We start from the raw sequence: 15,513 nt of genomic DNA on the forward strand, positions 1-15,513 counted from the left end.
TCAAGTACCTCCAATGCATCAAACATTGTGAATGGCCATAAGGATAGAAATGAACTAGCCCCAAGCCCCCAAGGAACTGACACTGCATTTGGAAGAAACAAAATATGAATAATTATAGCTGTATGTACATGTTTTTATATGTGTATATATATCCCTGCAATACATATGTGTATACACACACACACACACACACACACACACACACACACACACACTTAGATAGAATTAAGTCTATATACACACAATAAATACCACGGCAACAAGGCAAAGAATTTATGAAGCACTCACCGTGTGCTAGTCACTAAGCTAAGCACTGGAAAAAGAACTCTGAGTGGCCCAGACCTCAAGGACTTTTTATTTCAAAGGAGAAATACAATCCATAAAAGGAAGCTAAAGGCAGGGGGAGGGGGATGCATGGGTCAAAATTCAGAATGTCAGACACAAAGCAAAGAGGGCATTGGAGGGTGTCCTGTCTGGAGAGGAACTTACCCCTGGGAAAAAGGGCCTTCCTAAGGTGGAGGGAAGTTCCAGGATGGAGAGGCTGCTGGAGTGTATGACTGTTCTAAGGGAAGTTCCAAAGTGAGATAGTATTTGGGCCATGGTTGGGGAATTTGGGAACTAAGGGAATTGTAAACAACAAAGAAAAAAAATTGAGTGGAAAAATACTGCTTGTCCCAGCTTGTGAAACTAAAGCTATTCTCTTTGATTTGCTGCTTCCTCTTCCACATAAGGAGGTCAACCAGGTAAGCCATGTCTTTGTTCCTTATGAGGCTGTGTACCCCACACTTCTCTGCCTCATTGCCACGGGCACAATCTTATGTTTTTAGCTGCCTTTTTCATGGCCTTTCACTATCAGAATATTAGCTCATTGAAGATGGGTTTTGTTCTTTTTTATTTACATGTGTATTCCCCAGTGCTTAGCACAATGTCTGGTACATAATAAGTTTGTTTGTTTGTTTGTTTTCTACCCATGTCTTTATTCCTCATGAGGCTGTACCCTACACTTCTCTGCCTCATTTCCATGGGTATAATTTTATGTTTTTGGCTGCCTTTTTCATGTGGTCTTTCACCATCAGAATATTAGCTCATTATGAACTGATGCTGAGTGAAATGAGCAGAACCAGGAGATCATTATACACTTCAACAACAATACTGTATGAGGATGGATTCTGATGGAAGTGGAAATCTTCAACATAAAGAAGAGCCAACTCACTTCCAGTTGATCAGTGATGGACAGAGACAGCTACACCCAGAGAAGGAACACTGGGAAATGAATGTAACTGTTAGCACTACTGTCTGTCTGCCCAGGTTACTTATACCTTCGGAATCTAATACTTAACATGCAACAAGAAAATTGGATTTACACACATATTGTATCTAGGTTATACTGTAACACATGTAAAATGTATGAGATTGCCTGTCATCAAGGCGAGGGAGTAAAGGGAGGGAGGGGAAAATTTGGAAAAATGAATACAAGGGATAATGTTATAAAAAATTACTCATGCATATATACTGTCAAAAATTATAATTATAAAATTAATTTTAAAAAAGAATATTAGCTCATTGAAGACAGGTTTAGTTCTTTTTCGTTTATATGTGTATTTCCCAGTGCTTAGCACAATGTCTGGTACATAGTAAGTTTGTTTGCTTTTTACAAATGATTATTGATTTTCTAACAGCTGGGATCAATAGGAAAAGCTTCATAATGGAAATTAAGACTTGCAAGACCCAGGGGAACATTCCGGGGATATAATGTAAAGACCTGGCAAAGGGAAAGAATGTCATTTTAGACAAGAAACATTATTTATTCCAATATGATGAATCCAGAGTAGGGGAGGTGAGCATAATCTGGGATCAGCATGGAAATCGAGATCAGAACATGTTTGTGGACTAGTAAGGGCCAGAAAGAGCCATTTGTATTTTTAGCCAAGGATGTCAATCAACTGAAGTTTAGGAATATTAATTAGATGGGTTTTGAAAGATAGATTGGAGAGGAGAAAGGCTGAGGCAGGAAGACAAATCTTATTTTTCTTCCAGTTGAGTTCAGATTTTGTGTGGATTCCTGTCTAGACCCCAATTTTATTGACACAATTTGAGGAAAGTTAAGTGAGAAGTGAACATTCTAACAACAAACTCATGTGACCACACCCAAGGGCATCCCAGCTCAGCTCAAGGTCTGAGTGAAATGACTCAGGGCCATTGGTTACCCAGACCACCCCTTTGGAAAGCCCCTTGGTCTTTATGGTGGGCCCAACTGGGCATTCAGTTCCTTCGACAGCAATAATATGATTCCTTTTTCCCTCCTGAGAAGCTTTCCTCTCCAGACAAGAGGACACGTGCTAATAAGGGAGACCATGCTTCCTTGTGTTGCCTTTGGCTGAAACGGTGACTCACCCAGAGGAGCCAGTGCCTGGTTATTTGGATCTTTTGCTATTCTGAACCTATTTACAACTCCAATTTCCTCCCTTTTTTCTGACTTCTCAGAAGTGTCACATGCATCAAGTCAAAGGAATCACGGAAAGAAAAAAGAGAGGAAGAAAGAAAAACATCATTTGCTTTTGAGATCCTTCTCCAGGTACTGGGATGCCCTCACCTCCCTCACCACCCTGGAATGGGGCAGCTGGATGACTCTGCTTTTTTTTTTCTTTGATTCAATGTTCCTCTCTGTCTGCCAATCTTGGCTCCTGTCAATAAATGAGGATATTAGAATTAAGCCTTAAAATGTCTGTTAAAATGACCTTTCCGTTGGGCTTTTTCAATCAGCAGAGGAAAACACTGGATGACGCCCGGTTGTCGCCTGGCATTCGTTCATCCTTCCCTTATGCTGACTAGAATAATAGAAGCAGGAAGCAAGAAGAGGTGGTAGAAACCATTTCATTCAGCCTTGCCCAATCCCCTTTTACAGATGAGAGATACATGAGGGATTGCTCAAGATCACACAGTTTATTGATAATAGAACAAACTCTAGACCTCAGACGCCTTTCTCTGTCCCAGACCCACTCTAGTTTGCTCCTTTTGTACTTACACAATTGATAGAGGAGGCAACTAGTTGGCATTGTGGATAGAGTATTAGGTCTAGACTCAAGGAGAGGCAAGTTCAATTCTGGCCTCAGGAATATACTAGCTGGGTGACCTTGGGAAAATCACCCTGTTTGCCTCAGTTCCCTCATCTATAAAATGACCTGGAGAAAGAATGGCAAACCATTCTGACATCTTTCCCAAGAAAATCAGAAAATAGGGTCATGAACAGTTAGATAGGATTGAAGCAATTGATCAAGTCTGTGTTGCATTTTGGGAATTTATGTGTGTATATATAGATATAGGGATATTCTTATGCCATTAAAATATGGTGAAATGGACAATTTCCGATGAAACCATAATAGTCTTTATAAATAGATACATAGAAAAGTGAGAAGGAGGAGAATTTAAAGGATAAAAACACTGGAGAGAGAAAATATTTTGAAAAAGTCATTATCTATGTCTATATTCCTCTCAAGGGCCATCATGGAGCTGTCCATGGACATTAGGCTATTCATAGTAAGTAAATAGCTGATTCAGGAGGCATAGATTTGTCAGGGATTAAGACCAACCAATAAGATTAGCCAATTAATTAAATATATAGTAAATATATAATAATAGATTTTAAAGCATTTACATGAGGCACTGCATAGGATGCTGGCCAAAAGTTACATTCAAATATAGCCTTAAACATATGCTAGCTATGTGACCCTGGGCAAGTCATTGAATCTCTGATTGCTTCAACATCTTCATCTATAAAATGGGCATAATAATAGCATATACCTCCAAAGAATGTTGTGAGGATAAAAATGAGAAAATGTTTGTAAAATGCTTTTCAAACTGTAAAGGACTATGTAAATGCCAGCTATTATATTCTCAATAATGACTATTGCTATCCTTTTTATTATATGCCGAGAGCTCTGAATGAATTATCTCATTTGCCCTTCACAGAAATCTTGTGAGGCAAATGCTATTATCACTATTTTAACAATAGAAAGGCAAGTTAAGGCTAACTCTGCTCCAAAAAGCGGAAAGAAAGAGAAAAGAGATGTATTGATACAAAAATAGTGATAGCAGCTCTTTTGGTGGAAATAAAAAACAAAAAACCGGAAAGCAAGAAAGCATCCTGCTACCAGTCTTCAGCAGCAAATTGTAGCACATCAATCGAATGGGATAGTCTTATGCCATTAAAATATGGTGAAATGGACAATTTCTGATAAAACCATGATATTCTTTATAAATAGATACAGAGAAAATTGAGAAGTAGGAAAATTTAAAGGATGAAAACAGTGGTGAGAAAAAATATTTTGAAAAAGTCAATGCAATGTTAAAGAGTGAGACCATAAATAATAGGGAGCATTTATATGATATGTGGAAAGAGATTCTTTTTGTAACTATTATTTCATTTGTTCCTTAATATTACTAGCTAGTTAGCATTTATATAGATTCTACCATGTGTCAGGCACTATGCTAAGTTCTTGACAATTATTATCTCATAAGGTCATCACAGCATCCCTGAGAATAGGTGCAATTATTATCCTCATTTTACAGATGTGATAACTGAGGCAAAGAAAAGTTCATTGACTTGCCCATTGTCAAATAGGCAGTAAATGCCTGAGACTAGATATGAACTCTTTCTGAGAAAAAAAGGAAAAGAAAGAGGAGAGAAAGAAAAAGAAAGAGGGGAGAAAAAAGGAGAGAAAAAGAGAGAGAGGGAAGGAGAAACAAAGAAGGAGAGAGAGGGGGAAGAAGAGAGAGAGAGGGAAGGAGAGAGAGAGAGGAAAGGAGAGAGAAAGGAGAGAGAGAGAGGAAGGAGAGAGAGAGAGGAAGGAGAGAGAGAGAGGGAGGAGAGAGAGAGAGGGAAGGAGAGAGAGAGAGGGAAGGAGAGAGAGAGAGGGAAGGAGAGAGAGAGAGGGGAGGAGAGAGAGAGAGGGAAAGAGAGAGAGAGAGGGAAGGAGAGAGAGAGAGGGAAGGAGAGAGAGAGAGGGAAGGAGAGAGAGGGAATGAAAGAGAGAGAGAGGGAAGGAGAGAGAGAGGGGGAAGGAGAGAGAGAGGGGGAAGGAGAGAGAGAGGGGGAAGGAGAGAGAGAGGGGGGGAAGGAGAGAGAGAGAGAGGGAAGGAGAGAGAGAGTGAGGGGGAAGGAGAGAGAGAGAGGGAAGGAGAGAGGGGGGAAGGAGAGAGAGAGGGGGAAGGAGAGCGAAAGGGAAGAAGAGAGAGAGGGAAGGAGAGAGAAGCAGAGGGAGAGAAGCAAAGAGAAAAGGAGGAGGGAGAACAAGAAAGGGGAGAAAAGAGAAGAGAAAGAAGGGAAGGAAAGAGAAAAGGAAGGGAAGGGGGAAGGAGAGAAGGAAGGGAAGGGGGAAGGAGAGAAGAAAGGGAAGGGGGAAGGAGAGAAGAAAGGGAAGGGGGAAGGAGAGAAGAAAGGGAAGGGGGAAGGAGAGAAGGAAGGGAAGGGGGAAGGAGAGAAGGAAGGGAAGGGGGAAGGAGAGAAGGAAGGGAAGGGGGAAGGAGAGAAGGAAGGGAAGGGGGAAGGAGAGAAGGAAGGGAAGGGAGAAGGAGAGAAGGAAGGGAAGGGGGAAGGAGAGAAGGAAGGGAAGGGGGAAGGAGAGAAGGAAGGGAAGGGGGAAGGAGAGAAGGAAGGGAAGGGGGAAGGAGAGAAGGAAGGGAAGGGAGAAGGAGAGAAGGAAGGGAAGGGGGAAGGAGAGAAGGAAGGGAAGGGGGAAGGAGAGAAGGAAGGGAAGGGGGAAGGAAAGATAGATTGGAGTTTTGAGACGTTAGATCAATTGCATTGCATCACACAGCTCATAATTATATAAGAGGATTTCAACCTTCATCTTCTTGGCTTCAAGTCAAGCACGTCATCCACTACACTAGGCTGCCTCTCCAACCTCCACAAGAAAAAATAATTCTTCATTTAAAAGGTCAAATGATCATCATTCAACCTTTACTTGAATCCCTGCAATAAAAGCGACCCCGCTATCTCCAAGGCAGCCCATCGCACTTTTGGAACATAAACTGTTTACCCATAAGACAAACATTTGCACTGAGTTAAGCCAGTTTCAACAACTGCTCTTTTGTAATATAAGGAATTGTTCTTCTAGGCCATTCATTGTAATAAGTTGTCTTCAGTTAGGGCAGGGCGTCTTTTTGTTAAACAGATCTTTTCTTTATAAGGGTATCTGTTACATTAAAATGTCTTCTGTTCCCACAAAAGTACAGTGTGTGTTCCTCATGTTCTCTGCTTTGGGGATTTGGAACAGTGTGTTTAGATGTCATTGAAGTTTAATGATGATGGCTATTGAGAAGTAGACAGCACTGAGTGTTGCAAGATGCTGACAGGAATGAGGAAAGGTATGTGCTGGCTGAGGACTCCCACAAATCAGCTTGCAAGGGAATGGCCATGGAGTGATCAACCACATGGAACTTTGAGACGCATCATTCCATCCCTCTTAAATGGCTAGGGAGCCTTGTGCTCTACAATGCTGAGTTTCCTTGGGGTGTTTAATGAATAAATTTCAAGTTATTGTTCTGTTGAGAAGCTCCCCAATTCTGTCTTAATGTAACTTTTTAGCCATGATTTTTTTTTTTTTTTTGGTCCATGAGATCCTTGGACTTTTTAAGAGTTTTTGCAAGGCAGACAGCATGGAGCCCTGCGTCTCCTATGTAAGAGGCGTTCAGTGAATTTGGTGAATGAACGCCAAAAATGGCTTCTCCCTCACCAGTCCATTCAGAAAAGGAAGGTAATGAGTCAGCGCCACCCACAGCACAGGCTCATTTAGTGGATTGGGTAGGCGGTCCCAGTGCCTGTCACCTCAGCTTAAAAGCCAGCAAATGCTTTCATCTAAGAGAAGCAAATGCCCCTCTGCTTCCCCAGAGTGCTCTACACCATGTCCCTTGGCTTTGATGCTTAATTTATTGGTCTGTGACTTTGGCTCAGAGATTTCATTTTGACTCTGCCCCTGGGTCCTGTGGCTGCTCTGCCATTTTAGTCAAGTCTCCATGGATTTAGAGTCTCTGCCTTATGAGATCAAGGAAGCGTATTGGATTCTGACTAAATTTATTCCCAAAACACAGCCATTTAGTCCCAACTACTCTGAGAAAAGAGTCCCCTTGACCTCATCCTTCACAAGTGGTCATTTAGCCAGTGCCTGAAGATATCCTACGAGAAGGAACTGGTTAGCCCACAGAGAAGCCCATTCTGCTTTGGAATAACTGCCATCGTTATTTACTTTACTCCCCATAACAGAAAATTATAGATTTTTTGTTTGTTTGTTGCAACCTTTGCCATTGTTCCTAATTCTGTACTTTGGGTTCAAGACATTGAATTCCATTTCCACATAATGATCTTTCCGGTAGGATGCGAAGTTACAGACTTGGAGTTTTCTCCCAGATCATCCAATTCCTTAGCTTCTTTTTAAAAATTAGAATTTGAAAAAAGATCACTCTCCTATCCCCAGGAAGTAATTTGAGACTCTTCTCCTTTCTCATTGCTTTCTTCCAAACCATAGCACTGTGTGCTATTTACAGCACTCTTGCTTCAAGTCCTCAACAACTGTCCATCATTGGACATACAAGCAAGTCTAATCAATTGAAAATTCTTAGAACATGCTCTCTTCTGCTTAGATCCAAGCCCACAATGGTTGTACAGGTCATTCCCTGATGAGTCAGGGAATACAAGCACACACCTCCTTGAGTGTACATCCTCCTTGCCACCACACTTGTCATTCCAGCATTCTCTCATCCGTATGCTTCCATCATTACACATCGCTCACCCGCTCTCCTTTCTTCTCAGGATATAGCTTCCCCATCGCCAAACATCTTCTCTTTTTTTGGTTTTGTACAAACCCTAAAGTCTCTGACCTTTACTCTAGCCCCAACTGTTCTGATTCTGTATTTGTGAACTATAGCAAATAAGCTCCTCCTAGAAAATACAGAGAAAGTCTCATCCTACCAGATCATCCAACTATTCCTAAGAAATGTCACTATTGCCCTGGCCCAGTCAACAAAGTACGGATCTGGCAAACCATTTACTATCACAGTAATGTTTTATTGGGGCTCACCATTCATCATTTAGTTACTGGGCCTTGTGAGACCACACATGACATGCTGATCACCTCACTAAAAAGAAAAGTCATTACCAAGAAACTATGTATATGGATGGCAGCCATTGGAACCAGAAGGGGGGAAATGTTTTTGGCCTGAGAGATAGAAACCAGTTGGATTCTGTCAATCCAACAACCATATTTTTTTAAAAATGCCTTCAGTATTTCAGGTACAAGGATGTGTGTGTGTGTGTGTGTGTGTGTGTGTGTGTGTGTACACACATGCTGAATGAGATCTGTGACTCTAGTGTAATACAATCTGCATTTTATCACAATTACATCTACTATGCAACTTTTCTTCTTGGAGAATTTTCTGGAGTATTAAGAGATTAAATGACTAGCCCAGAGTCACACATTTAGGAAGTATCAGAAGTGAACCATGAATCCAGCATTTTCTGACTTCAGGGCCAGTTCTACAAAATGCTGAGTTGGTCTTCCATTCCCAAAGCTCCATGAATAGAGAGAGGGGAAAGAACACACACACACACACACACACACACACACACACACACACACACACACACAAATAAACGAACAAACAACAGTATATCTTTGCCCTCCTCGATCATCTATTTTATTAAATAGTAACCACCAAATTCACAGATAAGTCACTACAAAATGTATGCCCAGTACTATGGAATGCTTTCAGGAGGGAGAGTGAATGAACAATTGGGAAAGGGGGAATTTCTGGCAATAGCTCATGTAAGACACGGTCTCTGAGTTGTACCTTGAATTAAGCTAAAGATTAAAGGTATCTGATGCTAAAAGGAATTATATTTCAGACATGGGAGATAGTCCTTGCAGAAGAATAGAAATGAGATATTGGCTGTCACAGAAAATTTCTCTTGTTCCCTAATTTATCCTCCGAGCTACATTTTCTGCCACAAAGAGGTTGTTAGCTCCAGAAGACCTGTTAGCCATGCCTGATATTTGTTTTATATCTGTCTAGGAATAAGTGGAGCCCTGGCAACATTGGTAGTTAGTCAAAAATATTTGTTTCTGAATAAAGCCAAGATAGTTCACCCAGTTTGTTGCCTTTATGCTATTTTCTCAACACTCCCCTTCAAACAACTTTAAAATAACACAAATCAGATTCTGGAGCAGCCTGGCTAGCAGAAGGATGAAGTGAAATGCTTTTTCCCAGCTCATGACAGCCTAGAAGGTCAGGAGGAGAGATCTAACACCAGGGTTGGAGCGAGGTTGGAACACATGCAAAAGCAACACAAGTTGTGGACCTTGTAGGTAATTGTGACAATAACAGCTACAACAGCCTCAGGACCCTTCAGGCCAGAAATCACGGAAGGTGCATGTATAAGGGGATTGGCTGATTGGAGAGAAAGGGAGAAAGAGGGAGAGAGAGAGGGAGAGGGAGGGAGAGAGAGAGAGAGAGAGAGAGAGAGAGAGAGAGAGAGAGAGAGAGAGAGAGAGAGAGAGAGAGAGAGAGAATGAGAATACAGAGAACCATAAACTGACACTGGTTACAGGATTGGACAGTATTTGTAACCTCATTTTCCATATATTGTTCTGGGGTTACAATTGCAGGGCAGAGAATAACATTTGTGATTGATTACGGGAGCAATGGGAGCAATGATTGTGATTCCAGGGTAGAAAGGAACATCAGCACTTGTGACTGTAATTAGCTAGGAATCTTATTAAGGTTCATGGGCAGAGAGAGGCACTAGAGAGGAGAAGGTATCCTCCCTGGGTGAGGATAACAGCAAAGACTAGGAGAGAAATAACCTATATCTCTCCCATAATAACACCATCTTGGAAGCAGTGAAAACTTACCGACTCTCAGAACTAGATCTGAAAATAATAGCATGAAAAATCCTGAAGCTTGAAATAATGATTCTCTGACTCTAGGTCAGCAGAATAAAACCTTAAACAGAAAGTTCAAAATCAAGAAATGAGTTTTAAAAATAAGCAAACAACAACAAAAGAACATGATCATAAAAAAGTTACTAAGGTAAAAGGAAAGATCAAAGCAAAAACCCAGAAAAAGACAATAATTTGAAATGGCTTTAAAGTTTCAAAGAAAAAATACAAATTGGACATAAACACAAGAACTCCTCAAAGAATTATTTTTTGAAAAAATAAAAATGTTAGAGAGAAAATTGGAAAAAAGATAGAATGATAAAAGAAAAGAATTAGCTTGGTAAATAAAGCAGAAAACATATCAAAGAAAATAACAACAAAATCAAAATTGAACAAATTGGTATGAAAAAAATTAAAATGTTTATGTGATTTAAACATAAAGGGTTATAAGGAAATTAGGGGAGCAAAAAAAATTGTCTACAAGATATATGGATAAAGGAAGATTTTATAATCATGTAAAAGAAAGAATTAGAAAAAGTCTAATGGATGATTTTGATTATATTAAATTAAAAGCTATGTGCCTCAATGTAAGATATATTGTCCTAAACAAAGGGACTCAGAACACGGATAAAGAGGTAAAAATGCCTAACAAATTAATAGCATCAGTTAAGACTCTGATTTCCTACCCCACAAAGGACAAGTATTTGTAAATAAACACTTAAATGTATCCATGATGCTAACTCTAAACGAAGCCCTTCTTAGCCCTCTTTGATTCACTTACAATGCCTCTACACTGATTAGGGAAACCCTGGTTATTTCCTTGAATTGACAAGGGTGTTTCCTAAATCCCTGCTTTGGGTCTTACTGTTTCTCCTACCAGAAAAGACCTGTCTTTACCACCTCTGCTTATCCATTTGCTACCAATGTTTCAAGGCCCAATTCCAATGCCAACACTTCATTCATGGTGTCTTCCATGAGTCCCATAAGGAACTAACTTTTCCCTTTCTGTCTGTGAAGCATTCTAGCTCTGATCTTATACTTTCCCATTTTATCTTGTAGTAAAGTAGTTTGTATCAGATGGCAGCATGTTTTGTATCCTTGCTTTGTTTGCACTTTCTTTTTTTACTTCTCTCCACATAAGTTACATTTTTGTAGCAAAAACTAAGTTTCTTGAGGGTAGAGACTGTTTCATTTTTTATCTTTTCACTCAGCTTTGAGTGATATAGATCACAATCCCTCTGTGCCTGTCCTTTCTGTGGAATGGGCAATTCTAGGGAAGGGAATAAAGTAAACTCAAAGGACTTGCTTTTCAATCCTGAATAGATGATTACTACTTCTGTGGCCAAAGTAGGTCATTTAACTTCTTTTCTCTTCTGCTCTTTTCATTTGTGAAATGGATGATCTCTAAATTGCTTCTGCATCTTCTAGCTCTACATCTCATAACATCTCCAAACATCCTGGGGATTTCCTTGTTTTCTCCTGATTTTCTGAGGATAGCAGTAGAAATTGTGCAGCTATCGTCTTATGATCTCCTCATGTGACTAGACTCTCTTTGTCACTTGGATATTTTTCCTGATGGTCTATATTATTGCAGTCTATCCCATATTGCCCATTTTGCAATGTATCATATCCTCCTCACATCATTCTGGAATTTGGATTTGCAGTTCTTCCAATACCACTGTGTCCCTTGTTTCAAAACCTTTCAACACTGGAAAAATATTGGCATTTTTAAAATGGGCTTTCCCCAACAGGGAAATGCTTAAAGGATATAAACAAAGAGTTCTCAGAAGAATTTCAAACTATTAAGAACCACTTGAAAGAATGCAATTATCTAATAACAGGAGAAATTAAAAACACAACCATGAGGTTTCACCTCATAGCCAGAAAATTGGCAAAGATGAAAAATATGGGGATAGACAATCCTGGAGGACTTATAGAAAGACAGGGATCATTATGTGGTGGAGCTGGGGACTGACTTTTGTTTCTGGGAGAAACTTGGGTTCATTGAAGGAAGGCTTTTTGCCATTCCCCAAAGACAATCCATTTTTTCTCCTCCTCCTCCTGTTTAAATTTAGGTACAAGTTTTTTCTTCACTTGTCCTGTGCCCTAACTATAAATAATAATGGACGCTTTCTAAAAGTTGTCCAGCAAAGTGAGTGTCCTAACCGTATGACTTAGCATTCTTCCTCTGCTTGGTTTCCGCTGGGTAGATGGTTAGTACAAAGTCTTCTCAATGTTCTTCCAAGAAGCTCTGCACTGTGCACAGGCTTGATGCCAAGAGAACAATTCCTTGTGGAACAGGAGCTTTTTGTTATCCCTTTTCAACTTTGACTTCATACTAGCTCTCACTCTTCAAATCAAGCCAAATAAACACAGTAAGACCATATATTTTAATTGAATCAAAATGTATATGTATGGATCCCATGAAAGCAGGTACTGCATCACTGTTTGGTACTACGCCCTTATGCCTTGGACGTAATAGGCTCTTAATAAATGATCATTGAATTTCACATGCCCTAATGAATGATAGGAAATTTGACAGAAGGCAGGATGACAATATATTTAGGAGGTATAAGATTATACTCTTTGGTGATTAGAATTGCCTGGGATTTCAAAAAGAATTTGGTAAGATAGATAGATAGATAGATAGATAGATAGATAGATAGATAGATGTGTGTATATATGTATGTATATATATGTGTGTGTGTACATACACACACACACACACAGACTCATTACTCTGATTCACAGATTGAACAATCAATTGACAAGCATTTATTAAATGCTTATTTTGGACCAATCACTATACCAGGTAAGGATGATGTGAAAAAAAATATGATGATCTTCACTGTGCTCAAGGAGCTTACCTTTCATTGTGGAACACAGAAGTCCCTGAAGAGAAGAGTAGAAGGGAAAGGACCTTTGGGAATATGCAGCAATTCAGCCCCTATATTTTAGAAGTGGGGGAATAAGGTCCGGAAAGGTGAAGTGACTTCATTAAAGTCATTCATTCATGCCTATAAAATGAACCAGTGCCAGCCTCTCCTTCTCCTGCTGTCTCTATGGAAAAATCCACTTGCTGCATTTTCATTGAGGGAGAAGACATTTTAAAAGATCATTTTCAGTTCCTGGCATTTACCACCCTGCCAAGAAATAATGAATGCTTAGAGAAAATAAACAGCAAAGATTCACAGTCTCTAAAGAGGTGAGGCTTTGGGGAGAAAAAGCATACACACACAACAAAGCAAACTAAGACAGTATTGCACAGTTCTCTGGTACCTTTCACCCAACTCTAGAATTTCTAGGCAAGATATAACCAACCCAATATGCAGATGGAGAAATTGATGCATGACTCTTATCAGAGACACTGAGTCAGAGTCAAAACTAAAAGCATCCTGGAGTTCTGAACCTTAGTTTCATGCTTTTAGTGCCCTCAGACATGACTCCTCAAGCTAAGTCCACTGCAATCTTCTGATGGCCAGAGGTCAATGGCGAATATGAGAAAGCAATTCTCCCTGACCTTAGTCCAAAGAGGAGAAAGCCTAGAGTATTGAGAAGCATAAATGAGATTTTGCCTTAGAGATGGGCAGGAGTGGACCAACAGACAGTGTCTTCCCCTGTTTGGTAATTGCTTCATTCAAAAGAATACATTTAAAATTGTTGCCTGGTCTTTTTCTTTTTCCTCTTGATGAGCAATTTCAGGCTTTGAATAAAAGCTTTTGTTTGTTGGGAAGAGAGAGAGCGAGTTCATTTTGGGAAGGCATTTTAATTTTCATATTTAATGGAACAGATTGAACAGCAGGGTCTCCTCACTTGATTTTTCAGCTCTGAATGCCTTCGTGTCCATTTCCCCTTCTGTTGGGCTCCTTCGAGGACTTGCTGGACTTCCTGAATTATGCCAGAGAAAGCGATGTTGGAATCGGACATTCCTAGTGCCGAGATGGGGTTATTATTGCGGTGACCAGCCAATTGTCAATCTCCAAGCAGGAAAGCCTGAGCTTTTTGCCCATTCTATCAAGCTCTAAATTGTATGTAATTCTGCAGTTCCCTTATCCTGCAGCTGAGACCACATGCCTATGCATTCTTGAAAGACCACGGTGGTGATAGCAGGGAGAGATTTTTCTTCAATACAAAATCTCAGAGAATCTTAATGATAGAAAAAACTTACTGACAGGAGGATCACAGATTTAGAACTAATGGCTCTAATCTAATATTAATTCTCATTTTACAGATGAGGAAACTGAGACTCAGTGAAATTAGCAATTTATCACAACCAGGGACAGAAGGAAGAAATAAAGCTAGTACTTCTGACTCTAAGCTCTAAGCTTTCTAATCCAAATACCCCATTTTAGAGATGAGAAAATTGAGGTCCACAGAAGTATAAATTCAACCAATACCACAGAAGTATAAATTCAACCAATACCACACAGTCTAAAAGGAGGCAAAGTAAGGATTATAATCTCATTTTATACAGATTAAAACTCCGAGCTTAAGGCCACAAAGGCAGTAAGTATGAGAATTCTTTGAAAAATCTGGCACTTAGCTCCAAATCCCAGGTATATTCCATTGTGCCATGAAGCTGCCACATGAATCATATATTTCCCTGGTTTAGAATAGGTCACACTTGCAAAGTTAAGTTCTTTATATAAATCATTTCACTAAGATGAAGAAATGTGGGTTTGGGGGAGAGGCTACAACTTGTCCAAGATCTCTCAGCTAGAAAAAGGAGCAGTCTCATTTCAAACAAGCTGTATGATGAAGAGATACTTGGTTTCTCTTGATTTTAGTTTATACAACTATAAAATGAGAGTCAGTAAAGGTCAGTAAATAAATCAATAAACATTTATTAAGTACCTACTAAGTGCTGGCCATAGTACTAAATTCTGGGAGTGCAAAAAGAGGAAACGATAATGTTTTCTCTCAAAGAGCTCACAATCTAATGCAGAAGACATTAAGCAAAGAAACATGTACAAATTATATTTATCCTGTTAAAAAAAATAAGGAAGGTAAGTGCCCCAGTATGGAAAAGGAGCTAGAAGGAAGTGGGAGAGATGATGTCAGGTCCAGTCTTCCTCAACTGTGGAAACTTGAGCCTCCTCCCACCCCTCAACCAAAGGAACAAATTGATGCTGAACAAAGAGACTGGCAGCTCCACTTTGAGTACAAAGGTTCTTTAATGATTATCTGGTTATTTGTATAGGGTCTAAATAGGGCAGTTGTTAGGATTACTAAGTGAGAACTCGGGTTGTCTGGATAGTGACAAGGTGAGAATTCAGGTTGGACATTTACAAGGTGAGAACTCAGGTTGACTTGATGGAAGGAGCAGGCCCACTGTTCTCTCTTTTATTCTCCCAGAGAATGGGCGTGGGATAATGCAAGGGCTTCTGGGAAGAACCACCTCAGCCAATGAGCCTGCTCCTTCCATCAAGTCAACCTGAGTTCTCACCTTGTAATTGTCCTGAATTCTCACCTTGTCACTGTCCAGACAACCTGAGTTCTCACTTAGTAATCCTAACAGGCAGTTGCCAAACTAGTCAGTGGATCTCAGATCCCAACATGCAGTCTAGGGCGGCAGCCAGAC

At 40.0% G+C, this 15,513-nt stretch overlaps 1 protein-coding gene across 6 annotated transcripts in view; it reads right to left on the minus strand.

Moving 5' to 3' along the window:
* TPRG1 (tumor protein p63 regulated 1) overlaps positions 1 to 15,513 on the minus strand; it is a 242,034-nt gene that overhangs the window by 204,343 nt on the left and 22,178 nt on the right. For 2 of the 6 annotated variants that reach the window (XM_074297892.1, XM_074297887.1), the window contains exon 1: positions 490 to 572. The exons of 2 other annotated variants lie outside the window; for them this stretch is intronic. The gene's annotated coding sequence lies outside the window, so the exon portion shown is untranslated. Of the gene's footprint in view, positions 1 to 489; positions 573 to 15,513 lie in introns of those variants that run through there. 2 more of the 6 variants (XM_074297896.1, XM_074297888.1) reach the window with 2 other exon arrangements.

The sequence above is a fragment of the Sminthopsis crassicaudata genome, chromosome 3, assembly GCF_048593235.1.
Source record: "Sminthopsis crassicaudata isolate SCR6 chromosome 3, ASM4859323v1, whole genome shotgun sequence".
NCBI classification, from domain to species: domain Eukaryota; kingdom Metazoa; phylum Chordata; class Mammalia; order Dasyuromorphia; family Dasyuridae; genus Sminthopsis; species Sminthopsis crassicaudata.